At 44.0% G+C, this 16,078-nt stretch overlaps 1 long non-coding RNA gene across 3 annotated transcripts; it reads right to left on the bottom strand.

The window, feature by feature from the left end:
* Positions 1 to 1,436: 1,436 nt before the first annotated feature.
* LOC104863620 lies at positions 1,437 to 16,028 on the bottom strand. Of its 3 annotated transcripts, XR_780636.1 has the most exons (4): positions 15,961 to 16,028; positions 7,865 to 8,012; positions 4,095 to 4,189; positions 3,692 to 3,912 (listed from the first exon to the last, which is right to left on the bottom strand). It is a non-coding gene; the product is annotated as an uncharacterized LOC104863620 (long non-coding RNA). The 3 variants fall into 3 exon arrangements; XR_780638.1 differs by lacking the exons at positions 3,692 to 3,912; positions 4,095 to 4,189 and adding an exon at positions 1,437 to 1,507; XR_780637.1 differs by lacking the exons at positions 3,692 to 3,912; positions 4,095 to 4,189 and adding an exon at positions 7,451 to 7,517.
* Positions 16,029 to 16,078: the final 50 nt, after the last annotated feature.

Below are 16,078 nucleotides of genomic sequence, written 5' to 3'. Positions count from 1 at the left end.
TGTTCTCTCTTAAGAAACCTTGAAAGAAGCCCAAACCAAGATCTTCTCCACCTCACTGAACTTGTTCTTGTCTCCAGGCCCCGGGGCACTGTCCCTCTCTCTTGCTCATTCGAGGAGATCCATGTGTCTCGCCCACTGTAGTTCAGTAACAGCCTCCAAATCACCCAAGGCTAAAGACCAGGACCTTTAGGAAATCTGGCTCAGCTGCTCTCTTAAGAAACCTTGAAAGAAGCCCAAACCAAGATCTTCTCCACCTCACTGAACTTGTTCTTGTCTCCAGGCCCCGGGGCACTGTCCCTCTCTCTTGCTCATTCGAGGAGATCCATGTGTCTCGCCCACCATGTAGTTCAGGCTGGGCTTCAGCTCATTACATAGTTCAGTGTGGCCTCCAACTCCAGAACATCCCCCTGCTTTGGCTTCCTGAGTGCTGAAATTTGCAGAATGTTCTACCATGTCCAGCCCTAGGGCCTTCTTCAAAGAATATCAGTGATGGCCCCAGACCCAAGAAGCCATTGCTGTGCGTAGCCAGAGGTTGGAGGTTCGACACTCCAGGGCCAAGTCCTCCCACACAAGGAAACCAGGAGCAGACACATACTCAGATAACTTCTAGGGCTGCGACACCAGAAGATGTACTCCTGTGTGAGAGCATTACAGGGCATAAAACATGTGAGAGCTCAGTGAATCAGTTTTTAGTGCATATCATTAAATTCTGACTTCACAACATTTTGTCACCCATTGCTTTTATGGAACACCTTTAAAACTCCATCAGGGGTAGTCACAGGAAAATTGTAGGAGGGACAGATGGAGGAGCCACATTAAGTAGCTGTAGCTAAGGCATAAAAAGACAGATGTTAAGAAAACAATGCTGTGGCAGAAAGTGTAAAGAAAGACTGTTGGGCAAAGAAGCAATCTATGAGTGATACAGAGCCTAAGAGGTAAAGGCCATTGCTTACAATGATACTAATTTTCTGTCTGCAACGTTGACTATCCATTGTTTATGCTGGCCCAATACCAGCTAACGCATCAGGACCAGACAGAATATTAGTATCAAAACTACAGTGAGCGCTGTGCCCAGTCCATTCGACAGAAAGGCAGCATGTGCAAACCTGACACCATGCCTCAGCCACTTCTTTGCTGGATTTGGCACCTTCCAACTTCCGGCTCTTCCCCAAAGTCAAAAGGACCACGAAGGGTCAATATCTTGAATCAGTGCAGGGCATCGAGGCAGCCACAACAGCAAAACTGAAGACCTTCACCAAAGAGGACTTCCAGAGCTGCTTCCGGAAGTGGCAAAGTTAGTGGACAAATGTGTTCAGAGCAAGGTGGAATGTTCCGAGGGGGGCTGATGACAGTGTGTCTTTTACTGTATACATTTTTTAAAATCTAAATGCTCACCATTCGTCATACCTTCTACACTGGGCTGCAGAGTCTCCGCTTCCTCCCGGACCTCACCCTTGCTATCTGTCTCTTGTTCTACCAGTCTGATGGAGTCAGCTGCCCCAGGACCCTGTGGAGAGGACCAGGTGAAGAGGAGCACAAGGGAAGCCTGAGGTTGGCACTTACAAAGAAAGCAATTCCCCAGGCACCAGTTCACAGGACCAGAAAACTTCTATAAGCCACCCAAGTCAGCTAGGAAGTGGCACCCCTGGGTCCCAGCTTCAGACGGTCCCTGGCACCAAGTGCCTTCTGACAGTACAGCCTGTAAGAGCCCTAAACTGGGCACCCACAGAATGACACACACTCCTGACCACAGAATCAGTCACAAAGGTGTGCTGGGCTTAACCACTGAGTGGTACAAGCAAATTAGTCAGACCGAGAGCTGCCTCTTTGAAATTATTAAGAAAAATTATAAATCCCCATAAAGTTTAGTAAAAGGAAAGAGTATAAATGACAGCTATCAGGAATGACAAAGGGACTGTAAATACAGATTCGACAGATGTTAAAAAGATAATGTGGCATACTGTGAACACTTCGATTCCATTCCTCATAGGAAATGGTCAAATTACCTGATGAAATATACACCTTATTAACTAAGATGAAATGGGATATCCAGAAAGTGATAAATTACAAAACAGTTGAGTTGTCTTAATTGAAGACCCTTCCCAAAAAGAAAAATTTCAGGCCCACATGGTTTCTATCAAACATTTTAAAAGATGCAATACCAACCTTACACAAACTCTCAGAGGAGAATATATGAAAAAGAACATTTCCCAACCTACTTTATGAGGCCAACTGTTACAGTGTCCCCCCAGATGTCTTGTGTGTGGAAGGAGACCAGATCACAGGGACATTGTACTCGCCAGTGGTTCCATCCATTGATGAGTGAGTGGCTGTGTGTGCTGGAGGAGGTGGGCCTGGTAGGAGGTGGTCACTGGGGTGTGACTGGGAAGGCCGTGTTCTCATCCCCGACACCTCCTTCCTTTCTCTGCTTTCTGGTGGCCATTTAAGAAACAGCTTTGCTCCGTCAAGCCCTTCCACTATGATGTTTCTGCCTTGGGGGCAAGTGACCATGGAATGAACCCTCTGAAAACCGTGAGCCAAGTCCAACTGAGAAGTCTGAAATGACTGGTAGGGAGACAAGCAGAGACTGCCTGAGAGAGCTTCACAGGCATCCGCCCACAAGGACGTCAGTGTCGAAAGCTTTCACAGCATGGACAGACCATGCAGGTTACCTAAGCCACTAAAACACCCCCGTGAGTCTGGCACTGGAGGCTGGGCACCAGTCTGAGGGCCACGAGGGCCACTGCCACCTTCACCCTGGTGCAGAGCAAATTCATATCTAAGGCAGTGCCACGGTTTTCATTCGAAATAGGAACAGAAGACAAAGCCTAGAAGACAGAGAGGAAAGGCAAATTCTTCTTAGCCTCCTGCCCAGTTTTCTTAAAACCAAGCTTATATTTCTACTCTAAGCAGAAATTTGACGATTCTATAATTATAAGGCTGGCAGTGTTATCTGAGGAGAAATAAATTATGTAGGTGTTTTCTCTGCTCCTCACTGCGTGTTGCAAATGAGTCAGAGTAGAGAACATAAAACTGTTTAGAGCCAATTCAGGTCCCTAAAGAAGCCTCATTAAAGACTAAATACATCACTTCTGCGTTATGAGCATTGCGGTTGCTATTTGTAATTAGCTGTCTACCCTGGGTACCAGACGCTATTGTTTTATTGTAAGTATTGCGAAAATGAAATAACAAGAGAGGGCACATGAAGGACCAAGTGCAGAGCAAGGACGCATGTTATTTACTCGGAAGTATCAAAATACAGAAGACCATTATTTTTTAGATAGGTTTCAGCCTGAATTTATCAATGGCTGGTGGAAGCCGAGTTCCTTTTGAAAGACAGCAGGTGTTAAAACAATGAGAAATGACCTCTTTCACATCTGGGTTACAAAAGCTGTCTCAGTGTTTGCGAAAAAAACAGGACAATAATATTTTAAAAAAACATCCTGCCTCTGTCTAGTTCCTTTTCATTTTTTTCTCACACTGCGCAGTTTTATTTATAGAGAATAGAGGCAGCTTATAAGAAACACGCACACACACACGCACGCACACACACACATTTACACTCATTTCCCAGGGAAGTGACGCTTAGTGACGTAAAATGGCTCTGGCGTTGGGACGATCTATTCTTTCTGGAACACCACGCAGAGTGTAACCTGCAGATTGCTCATATCCCTTTTAAATTAGTCTACTAGCAAATTCTCAGCCAAATCTACCAGGTTAGATTCATTTCCAGTCCATGATATGCCTCAGGATGTGAGGAGAACAGCTGGAGGGAAGCCACAGTTCACAGGCAAAGCTGGCTGCTCTCTGGGGACGTGGATTCAGAGGTGGCGGGGTTCAGAGTGATTCTGTTCCCAATGATGGCTGTGTTCTGACTCTGGAAGGAAGAACTTGGGATACATCCCAAGATTTCTGCGAAGTAAAATTAGGAATGCTGTGCACTGTGATGTGGATTTTGAAGGGATACCTATATAGTTTAGGGCAGAGTCCCCAAGCTCCCCAGGCACAGACCCATATTGTTCCAGGTCCTGTTAGGGCCGAGGCCACACAGGAAAAGGTGGGTAGTGGGTGGACAAGCAAGGCCTTGTACTTACGGCCTTTCTCCGCCTCTCATGTCACCACCTGAGCTGCTCCTCCAGGCGGATCGGGGGATGTTAGATTCCCATAGGCGCACGAGCTCTGCTGTGAACTGCACATGCAAGGGGCCCAGGCTGCAGGTTCCTTTGAATCATACCAAGCTCCCTTCCACACCTGACTCATGGGAAAATTGTCTTCCATAAAATTGGTCCCTAGTGATCAAAAGTCTGGGGACCTCTGGCTCAAGAGACTGACCACCTACCACACGACAGCGGGTTGGTTGGGATTTGTGGCCCATGCATTACACATGTTATTCACAGAATCCTCCCAACCACACTCTGAAGTGAGTAGAACCACACCCACCATGAATTGAAGCCCACTCCCAAACCTGGGATTGCTTAGGAAGAATCAAAAGTGTGACCATCAGGGCTAGGGATTTAGCTCCCGAGTTCAATTCCCGGTACCAAAACAAACAAACAAACAAACAAACAAAAAAACTGTGACCATTAGATCTTGGGGTCTCAGCTGAGGTCTCACAGAGTTTTCCTCCATGATTCTGGATTAATGAAGCTCAGTCTGGACTCTGTTCCACTTCCCTATGCATACCTGACAAGGTTAGAGGGCCATCGGTTCCCCTTCATACAGATGTAATATCAGACATGAAAAGAGGCATATCACAGCAGACACTTTAACAGCGGGCACTTTAAATACTCCTGATATGTGGAGTGACTCTGAAGCATAGAAAGTGCCTCTTCCATCCGGTTTAAAGGAGAAGGCTTTCCAATTCACCGTGAACTTCCCCCACCTTTCCACTTTCATCTTTCCTGGCTGCTTCTCCTCCTGCAGGCCCACCTGAGTGGCACGCTGCAGCGGAATCAAAGCCCACCAGAATCTCCTTTTCCTCTCTGGGCCTTGAAGTGCCCATCAAATGAAGGAGGGCCCAGGTAGTCTCCGCTCTCAATTCCAGCACTCCAGACTCGTGATCGGTTGGGAACTCACCCTGGGAAGGCTCCACTCTGCCACAGGTTACCTGAGGAAGACGAGCGGCACTGCCAGTGGTGTCCAAGCCCTGGGTGTTCACACACTATGATGCGAGCTAAATCTCCTGGATATCAACCATGGCAGTCAGATGGGCACTGTGGTGCTGGTAGCCACATGATCCTGTTTTTCCAGCATGTGACAATGTAAAAACCATTCAAGACACCATATGAAGTGCTTTGAGTGACATGGTGGAAGTGGGGTCTTCTTGTTGGGTAGATGTTGCTGAAGATGGCTCAAGAACATGGAAAGAGCCAGATGTGCTGTGCACACCTGTAATCTCAGCCCTCTGAGAGGTTGAAGCTAAAAGACCACAGGTTTAAGCCCAGGCTGGACAACACAGCAAATTAGCAAAACTCTGTGTCAAAATAAAAAATGACTGGGGATTTATCTCAGCGCAAAGGCCCTCGATTCAATCCCTAGAACAATGAAGGAGAGACAGAGAGAGAGAGAGAGAGGAAGAGGGAGAGGGAGAGGAGAGGGAAGAAGGAAGGAAGGGAAAGAGGCTGAGTAATGACTAGTTGTTCCAACTGACCAACTTCATTCATCATCCTAATTAAACATCCAGCTCTTATTTTCAAGTGAACCTGCCTTATAATTTGCCTGATGACTGTGTAGCCTATTTTCAAATGCCAGGGGAGCAATTAAAGTACTGCAGGAGACTGAGCAGCATCCCTCACTCTGCACACTAACACCCAGGCATGCAGGGGGCTAGGGGATCTATAATCACACCAAGGAAGGAAGGGACACAGGGGATGCTGGGCAACTCCCGCTGGGGGTGAGGAGCCATGCTGACTTCCCAGCATGCATCTGGACATTGCAGAAAACTCACAGAGGCTGCCATGGATAGGGAATTCAGCTCGTGCCCCTTGCAGACAGCACACTTGCACATCCCAAGACTCCCAAGACCTGCCCTGCCTCTCCTGTCCTCCAGGCTCCCTGAGCACCTCCGCCTCCTTGCTGCAGTTCCTGCAGTGTTCAGCAGCCTGGTCCCTGCCACCACTTCTGGCTGTGGTCCCATTGCAGGCTCCTTCCAGATGCCTGGCACCGAAACGCAGCTTGTGCTATGAAGAGACACTAGTATGGCTCTGAATTTCTCCATAGTTGTTGCTTCCTCATCCATCCTCAGCCTGTTGCTCAAAAGTCCAGGCCCTGATTTTTATCCATGCTCCCCCTTCTACTCTTGTCCTCTCTCCCTATATATGTTATATATATATCAACCAATGTATATGGAGAATAGTTAGCTATTTTAAAAATGTATTACAGCAAGACACATTGCCATGAGTCCCCCTCGAAGAGCTCCCCCTCACTTTGAACACACTTAGCCCATCGTTACTGCCATTTTCTGGAGCCGTTCTGCAAGTGCTCTTCTTGAGTGTCTTTATGATGTGTGATTAAATAAGTCTGGTGAATGCTGCTCCCCAAGGCTGTCCAACAGAGAGGCAACTCGTAAAAACATCACAGTGTGCCCTCACCTCTCATAGTGACCAGACCTAGTACTGCATGACTTCTGGGTCTTCCTCAAAATCAAAATGACCATGAGACTTTATGCATTAAATCAATCTGGGACACCCAGGCAGCTGCAATCGTGCAACTAAAGACACAAAAGGAAGGGCTGGGGATTTAAGTCGGTAGTTTGATGCCTGCCTCGCAAGCACAAGGACCTGAGCTCAATCCACACTACCAAAACAAAAACAAAAAAGACACAAAAGGGGCATCCCCTCAAACAGAAACTACTGCTCTGCAGTCACTACTCACTCTCTCCTTCCCCCAGCCCTGTGACCTCGAATCTGTCTCCCTGCTCTGTGGATCTGCCTGTCCTAGGCCTTCATACTCAGTGGAATCGTGTGATGTCTGTCCCTGTGTGGCGGCTGGCTTAACTCGACTAGGATAAAGTCCTCATGCTCCCTCAGTGCTGTAGCCGATGTCAGAACCTCATTCCTTCCCCTGGCGTCACGTCAGCCCCTGGGACTTCACGGTCACACTTTGTTTATCCACCCACCTGCCCTTCTCGTCTCCCTCCAGGACCCTGCCTCAGGATCATGCCAGCTCTGCTCCTAAGCCTCCATAGTTCTGTGCCTGCCAGATGTCAGTTCTTGACAAGCCTGTCCTAGGTCAAACAGAAATACTAACTACTGAATGCAGTAGCCTCTGCAGTGGACCCTCGAGTCAGGACTGATTTGACATACAAACAATTTGGGTCATGACCAGAGTTTTAGTTTTAACTTACAAACAAAGTCTTGAGCCATGACCTGAATCCAAGCCACTTGTGCTTCCAGAAGGTCTCAGATACAGATTTAACCCTTGAAGGGTTCTGGAAGGAACATGACAGCGTCTTCTCCTGTGTGGGGGTTCAATGAGAAATCCTGGGCCAGAGTCTCTCTAAGGACACCAAGCTCTGCCTGTGTGGAGGAGAGAGACTTTGAGGGCTGTGTAGAGGAGCCTGAGCCCCCACTGGCCAACCTGAGTTACAACCAGCCCTCAGGAACAAATTGAGTTCATAAGTCAAGAGTCCACTGTACCATCTCCTGTATCTCTATAGCATTGCTCACACTGTCTCCTTCACTGGAAGGCTCTGCTGCTTCCTCGGGTCAAGGCCCAGCCATTCTTCACACAGCCAGCTCCAAGTGCACCTGCTGCACCACACTGGCTTCTTCCCCATGGGCAAAGCGACCTCTCTCTTCCAAGCCCCCAGAGGACACCGTACTGTGGCATCTACTCATCTTGCCCCATTAGAGCACCTGCTCACCTCCAAGAAGGCTCAGCTCCTTCAGGCATCTTCTATCAAGGAGAGGGGCTGTGTTCTCTGCAGGAGCCCAGGAAGTATCTGTCTAGCAGGCTTTGTGCACATTGAGAGGGCAGGAAGAGGAGTCAGGCCTGGCAAGCAGACTACGAGGCTGTACAAAAAGAAAGATATTTACATCTTGCATGGAATAAATCCAGTTTAAAATGAAGCACTGAGGAAGAGATAATGATCAGTGGAGAAGAAATTAACTGAGAGGGAAGTCAGAATGACTTCAGTCTCTGATGTCTGGCAAAGCACAGAGCATGGTTACTAAACAAAACAAAAGTTAATATTTTCATGTAGAAAACAGAGTGACATTCTTAACACCACTGGGACTCAGGATGAACTCAGGGGTTGGGTCCAGTAGCACAGAGGGGAGCATAGGTCGCCTGGAGGACAGGGCCACTCTGTCCTTGTGGAGTCTCCTCCCTGGTCAAGGGTGCTGGCTGTGCCCTCCCACTGGCCCAGCTATGATTGGCATCTGCAGCTGAGCCTTCTGGTGGTGTCTTTTTGTCTTGCTGTTTTACTTCTTCTGTTACTGGGGAAACAGGACTTAAAGAGGAGTAGGAGGAGGCTGGCACTTGTAGAAGGTGCAGGGGATGCCCCTCTAGTGGGACCTCTTTTGATTGGGTGGGGGAGTGACTGCCACCTTGTGGCAGGAAAAGGCCCTGCTCATCCTTGCAGCCAGGCTTGTCTCAGGTAGAAGAGACAGACCGCTGCTCCTGAAAGTTTGAGCCCTGGCATCCACCTTCAGAGACATTCAGATGTACATAGTGAACCAAGTCCCTTGCTGTAGCCGGATTATCATGGTGTGAGGGATACAAAATTTTTTTCTATTTTTTCTCTCTCCCACCTTTCTTGATTTCTCTCCTTACTTGTTCTTTTTCCTGTCCTATTTCAGATTATTTTCTTCTTTCCTTCTCTCCATTGTCCTTATTTTTGTAGGAAAGTTAATGCAGGTTTTAGCTTCCTTGGTGCTGTTTGTTTGTTCTGTTCTTGTCTTTGTTCCTCCCCTCTGTCTTTTCCTCTCATCTTCACCAGTTTCTCAAAGTTTGCATGATCTTCCTGAGTCTTCTGGCCTCATTTCTAACCTTTCCCTCTTCTTCTATCTTTATCCCTCCCTCACCAACTCCATCTAAGTCCTCATCCCAAAGCATAAATCTACTATATTAAAGGGCTTATTTATGACATACATATTTCAGGCTGGTCCTTGATTTTGATCTAGCTCACATGGTTAAAGGTGGTAACAAATTAAGAGTTACCACAGTTTGTCATCTTCTAAACTGTGTTTGATGCTATTTTTCAGGATGATTGCACTACTTGGGCTAAGGTGTCATAATTGCTCTAATCAGTTGTCCTTCCTGGTACACTGAAAATGAGATTGCCTAAGTGTCACTAGAGACTCGAAACCTAAAGACGAGCTATACGGGGAAGACACCTCTGAGAAGTAAGCATTCCTTCAGGGTTCTAAATACTAACGATAAAGATACTCACAATAAACAATATAGAAGTATCAACCCAGGAATTAAGCCAAAAACATCAACAACAACAACAAAATAAGAAGAACCTAAACAAGGTGTGAAGCCAGACTTCCAACTTACCAAAAGCAGATCCTGGCAGCAATGAAGGGGAAAATCTGATAATCAACCACCAGGACACCCTGAACTGATAACATGGGAAGTAACAAGACAATGAATGAGGCTCTAAAAAATTCAAAACAGAAATGATTTTCCAGATAACTACAGAGGTGGTAAGCAGAATGAAAGTCATGATTAGAGACTCTAGAACAGAAACAGATTTTTAAAAATAGATAGCTCAGGACCATGATGGAAGCCATGAACACCCAGCATAGGAAAGAAATGGAATCCATGGAACAGATTCAAACAAATATCCAGGACATTAAAAACTGCATTGAAAGTATTCACCACAGAATGAGCCATGTGAAGACAGAATATCAGATACACAAGACAGGATTGTGGTTAGTGACCATGAAGAGAGATTTCTTAAAAATAGTAAGGGACCATGAGAAATTAATCTTGCAGCTACTAGATGATGCAAAGAAGAATAACATGAGAATGACAGGAGTCAACAAAACAGCAGGAGAAAGAATAAATGACATTAAAAACTGTTCACAGAAGTAATGTCAGAAAAGTTCCCAAGCAAAGGAAAACAATTTGGCATACAGATAAGTGAGGCATACAGGACTCCAACTAGCTAAGATAAAAAAATAAAATAAAATAAAAATCTGCCAGGGATTTAGCTCAGTGGTTCTGCCACCTGCTTTGCAAGTACAAGGTTCTGAGTTTGATCCCTGGTACAAAAAAAATCTACACCTAGATATATAATAGTCAAGATCCCAGAAACCCAACAGAAGAACAAAATATTGCAAGCACTTAGAAGAAAGAAATAAATCACACACAAAGGAAAGCCCATCAGAATCACAGTAGATTTTTCAACACAATCCCTCAAGTCAAGGAGAGCCTGGAGTGAAGTATTTTAAGCCCTAAAAGAAAACAACCTCCAACCTAGATCAATGTATTCTGAAAATCTATAATTAAAATACTTCCACAACAAATAACACCCAAGAAACATCATAAATACCAAACCAGCACTCCAAAAAATTCTAAGCAATATCCTAGAAAAAGACAATGAGGGTCAAAACCACATGAGGCCCAAGAGAGTGAAGCCATCAAGCAAGGCACAAAATTAAATGGAAAGGGAGGGGGAAAAATGAGAGCCAACAACAGAAAAATATCATGACAAGGATAAGTCAATATGTATCAGTTATAACCATCAATATTAGTGGCTTCACTTCCCCAATCAAAAGAAATAGACTGGCAGATGGATTAAGAGGCAAGATCCAATGATATTTTGTATACAAGAAACACTTAATTCAGAAAGAAATTCATAGGCTGAAAGTAAAAGGATGGAAAACAATTTTCCATGTGACAGGAACCCAGGAAAAAGCACAGGTAGCTATCTCATTTGCACACAAAGTAGATTCCAAACCAAAATGAATTAAGAGAGATGAAGGTCACTACATCCTTATAAAGGGTACAGTCCAAGAGGAAGAGAAGACAATCATAAATATATATACACCCAATACTAATGCCCCCAACTACACAAAAGAAATATTAATGGACATGAAAAACCAAATAAACACTAACACAATTGTAGTGGGGGACCTCAGTACCCCACTGTCACAAATAGGTAGATCCTCGAAACCAAAAAAAAAAAAAATAATCAACAACAAAATACTAGAACTGAACCAAACTTTTGAATAAATGGACTTAATAGATGTCTGCAGTGTTCACCCAACAAAATTAGAATATACATCCTTCTCAGCTGCACATGGATCATTCTTCAAAATAGACCACATGCTAGCTCATAGAACATGTTTAAGCAATTGCAAAGGAATTGAACCTATTCCTTGTATAGTATCAGACCAAAGTGCAATTAAATTGGAGATCAATAGCAAAAGAAACCACAAGAACTACACAAACACATGGAAATTGAATAACACCTCCTGAACAACCAATGGGTCACACAAGAAATTAGACAGTGTCTATAACTAAATGATAATGCCAATACAACACATAGGAATTTATAGGACACAGTGAAAGCAGTTCTACAAGGAAACTTCATAACAGTGAATTTCTATACAAGGAAAACAGAATGACCTCAAATAATCTGATGCTAAACCTTAAACTCCTACAAAAAGAAATGCAAAACAAGCCCAAAGCTCATACAAGGGAGGAAATTATGAAGATCAGAGCAAAAATCAGTACAATGGAAACTAAGAGAACAATATTAAAAAATCAACAAATCTAAGACTTGGTTCTTTGAATGAATAAATAAAACTGAAAAACTCTTAGCCAACCTCATTAAGAAAAGGAATAAAAAGCCTCAGATTCATGCAGTTAGGAATAAAAAAGGTACAGTCACAACAGATCCAGCAGAAATCTGGGGATCATCTATACCTACTTTGAAAATCTGTACTCCAATAAAATGAAAAACAGAAGAAATGGATGGATTTCTAGATGCATATGAACTACCAATGTTGAATGATGATGATATAAAAATTCTAAACACTCCAACATCAATCAGTGAAATTAAGACCATAATTAAAAACTTACAAAGAAAAGTCCATGTCCTGATGGTTTCACTGCTGAATTCTACAAGAAATGTAGGGAAGATCTAATGCCACTACTTCTCAAACTCTTTAATGAAATTGAAAGAGAAGCAATACTCCCAAATTCACTCCTGGAAACAAGCATCACATTGACCCTGAAAGCACAGAAAGACCCAACCAAAAAAGAGAACTACAGGCCAATCTTCTTAATGAACATAGATGCAAAAATCTGCAATAAGATACTAGCAAACAGAATACAAAGGATCATCAATAAGATCATACACCCTGACCAAGTGGGATTCATCAAAGGGATATAAGGATGGTTCAACATAAGTGAATCAATAAATGTAATAAACTATATTAGCAGAGCCAAGGACAAAAACCATATGATCGCCTCAATAGTTCAGAAAAAGCATTTGACAAAAATCCATCACCCATTCATGATAAGAATTCTACAGAAAATTGAAATAGGTGGTCCTTATAAAAGTAATCTATAAAAAAACCAACAGCCAACATCTTAGTAAATGGTCAAAAACTGAAATTCTTCATGCTAAAATCAGAAACAAGACCAGGATATCCACGATCATTATTCCTGTTCATTATAGTTCTGAAAACATTTGCCATAGCAATTAGACAAGAGAAAGAAAAGCAATAAAGATAGGAAAGGAAAAGGTTAAACCATCATTATTTACTAATGGCATGATACTCTACATAGAAGACCCCAAAAACTCTGCCAAAAGACTTCTAGACTTAATTGCCAGATTCAGCAGAGTAGCTGGCTACAAGGTCAACACTCAAAAATCAATAGGCTTCTTGTACACAAATAACAAACTCACTGAGAGAGAAGTTGGGGAAACAATTCCTTTCACAATAGCATCCAAAAATGAAATATCTAGGAATCATTCTAACAAAGGAACTAAAAAAACCTCTACCTTGGAAACCACAGCACTCTAAAAAAAAGTGATTGAAGAGGATATAAGAAAATAGAAAGACATCCCTTATTCCCAGGTAGGAAGAACCAATATAGTGAAAATGGCCATACTTCCAAAACTGCTATATAGCTTCAATGAAATCCTGATTGAAATCCTAACAGTATATTTCACAGAAATAGATAAAACAACCCAAAAATTCATCCAGAAGAGACCTAGAATAGCAAAAGCAGTTCTAGACAACAAAGACGGATAGGAGGTATCACAATCCCCAACTTGAAACTATATTATAAAGCCATTGTGATAAAAACACCATGGTAGTGGTGAAGAAATAGACCTGAGGATCAATGGAACAGAAGTCATGAAACAACTGTAGTCACACTAAGTCACCTTATCTTTGACAAAGAAGCAAAAAACCTTCACTAGAAGAAAAATCACCTCTTTAATAAATGAAATTGGAAAAACTGGATTTCAACTTGCCAAAGATTAAAACTAGACCCTTTTCTTTCACCATGCACTAAACTAAAATCCAAGTGGATCAAAGATCTAAATAGTAAAGCAGAAACATTAAACCTGATGGAAGAGAGGTTAGGCAGAACTCTTGAAGATATTGGTGTAGGAAAAGACTTTATGAAAAACGTCAGTAGCATGTGAAATAGCATAAAGAATCAACAACTGGTATCTTATCTTATTAAAAACTTCTGCACTGCAAGAGAAACTACCAACAGAGTGAAGGGACAACCCACAATCTGGGGGAAAAAATGTTCCCAGCTGTTCCTCAAAGGGCTACTATTTAGAATATATAAAGAACATAAAAATAATACAACCTCCCAAATTTAAAGACAGTTCAAAAAGAGGCATCTGAAATGAATAGGCATTTCACAGACAAAGGAGTTGAAACAGCAAATAAACATAAAAAAATGTTCAACATTGCTGGTCATTTGAGAGATGCAGATGAAAACAACACTGAGGTTCCATCTCAGTCCAAAAAGAATGGCTGCTATCAAGAAATCAACCAATAACAAATGCTGGTGGGGTTGGGGGAGAAAGGAACCCTTCTCCATTGTTGGTGGTACTGTATACGTGCAACCACTGTGGAAATTGGTGTGGAGATGCCTCAAAGAACTAGGATTAGAGGTCCCAGTTGACCCTGCTATTCCCAGGCTTCTTCTATCTGCCTCTCTGTCTATTGCAGATAACCCCATACAGTCCTCTTCGGACCTCCAGATATTACAGCATTAGCATGGAAAGCCTAGAGCTACTACAGACATTTTATGACCACAAAGAGTCATTCAGCATTCTCACTGAGAGCCCACAACATGAACAGACAAGGCCATGCCTGATCCCCGGTGCTGTCACCACTAAGCCACTGTGTTCATCAGCTGACATGGCCTCCCCTGTATTCTTAGAGCCTGGGCGGTGAGAGTCCTCTTATCGGTTAAGACTCCGGACATGGGGTTTTCTGTTCTTTGCATGGTAACAGGCTAATTTATTATTTGCATCATTGACATGCTAACTTTACATGAATGCTATAGTTTTGGAAGCTTTCAAATTTGGAAACATTAACTTTAGTGAGTAGAAATATTCTTGGGTTGCTCTTTCTCCCAAGAATTCTGTAAATATCGCTTCCTTCTCTGTCTGATATCAACAGCTATCTGATGCTATGCAGATTTCTCTACCTTTTCTTTGGGAAGTCCGCTAATGTATCTAGCACATCTTGGACTAGGTTGTTCTGTGTCATTTGTTCCTGGAACACAGAACTCTTGATCTGCAGATTAATTCCTTTTATGTTAGGAATGTTTTCTTATAAATGTGAAAAAATTCTAACAGTGAAGTTGTCTTGTTCAGAAACATTAACTCTTTTCGTTGCTTAAAAATGTGCCCCTTTCTTCTGCACACTTGTGATTCTGACAACTGAATCACAGTTGTCCTCAGTGGATTATACCTGGTCTCATTCTTGGTTCTTCTAATTTCCTATACTAGATTATTTCTGATTTGCTTTCAACTTCCTTAGCTGTGTAACCTTTTTTTCCCTTCTCATTTTGTTGCATGAGTCTCTGTTAGTTCTCGTTTTATTAAACAGGTGATCCTTATTAGCTTATTCTCGAACATGGAACACACGTAAAGAACTTTTTTCTTTTAATTCTTTGATCCTTCACATGCCTTGCCAGCGCCTTTTTTTCTTCCATTTTCATTAAGGCCCTGGATTGGGGTCTGCTTTTTCCCTGTATCTTATTCATAGTAGGCGTTTTTCTGGACGAATCTTCGGTTTGCTCAAGGGTAATTTGGATGGTTTCCCTTTGACCCCCTCCCACCGTGTGAGCTGTTTTTGCACAGCCCCGGGCACGCGGTGAGGATGGCCCTGCTTCCTCTATCTGTGCAGCGACAGCACGCTGCCTTCTCTTTGAGGTCCAGCAAACGCTTTCAGCACCAGTGCTCCTCAGGAGCCAAGTGCCCTCACCTGCGACAAAGTGCCCTTTGGCTTTGAATTTTTGCTTCATGTCATGCAGGGTCCTAGAAAATGACCGGCCCTGCGACCTCCCCAGCTCTCCCAGGTCCTTCGGGCAGTGGGGGCAGCTGTTACTGAGGCTAGTTTTCTTCCCCAGCGGGGCTTGTGGGGCTGAGCTTAGATGCCACTCTCCAGGCAGCTCGTACACTGAGCGATGGCGGAGTTTATAGTGCGAGGTCACTAGGGATTTCTCCACCGCTGGTTGTGGGCTGGCCTCCATCCTCTCGCTCATTTCATCATCAACGGTGGGACAGCGATGCTGTGATCCTGACTCAGTCTATCATTCTTAAGCGATGTCTCTCCACGCTCCCCACTGTTCAGTGCCTAGGAATCTGCAGATTCTGAGACTTGCAAAGAAACTTCAACATCACTAAGGAAGAAAGACTAGCAGAGCTGAGGGGGCTGCAGAGCAGGCAGCAGGGAGCGCGCACCGCCGGGACCTGAGCGGCGGGGAAATGAGCCCCTCACCCCACTCCCCGGAGGGACCTACACAGTCCACCCGCCAAGCCCCCACAGTGGCCTGCCCGCGTCCTTCCAGCGGTTGCCCCGACAACAAGGGGTTGAGGCGCAGGCGCGCAGGGCGTAGGGCTGAAGCGCTGGCCCCTCGG

The sequence above is a fragment of the Fukomys damarensis genome, unplaced genomic scaffold (assembly GCF_012274545.1).
Source record: "Fukomys damarensis isolate Sample0158 unplaced genomic scaffold, DMR_v1.0_HiC HiC_scaffold_16, whole genome shotgun sequence".
Taxonomy (NCBI): domain Eukaryota; kingdom Metazoa; phylum Chordata; class Mammalia; order Rodentia; family Bathyergidae; genus Fukomys; species Fukomys damarensis.
This window is presented reverse-complemented; position numbering and strand designations above follow the sequence as displayed.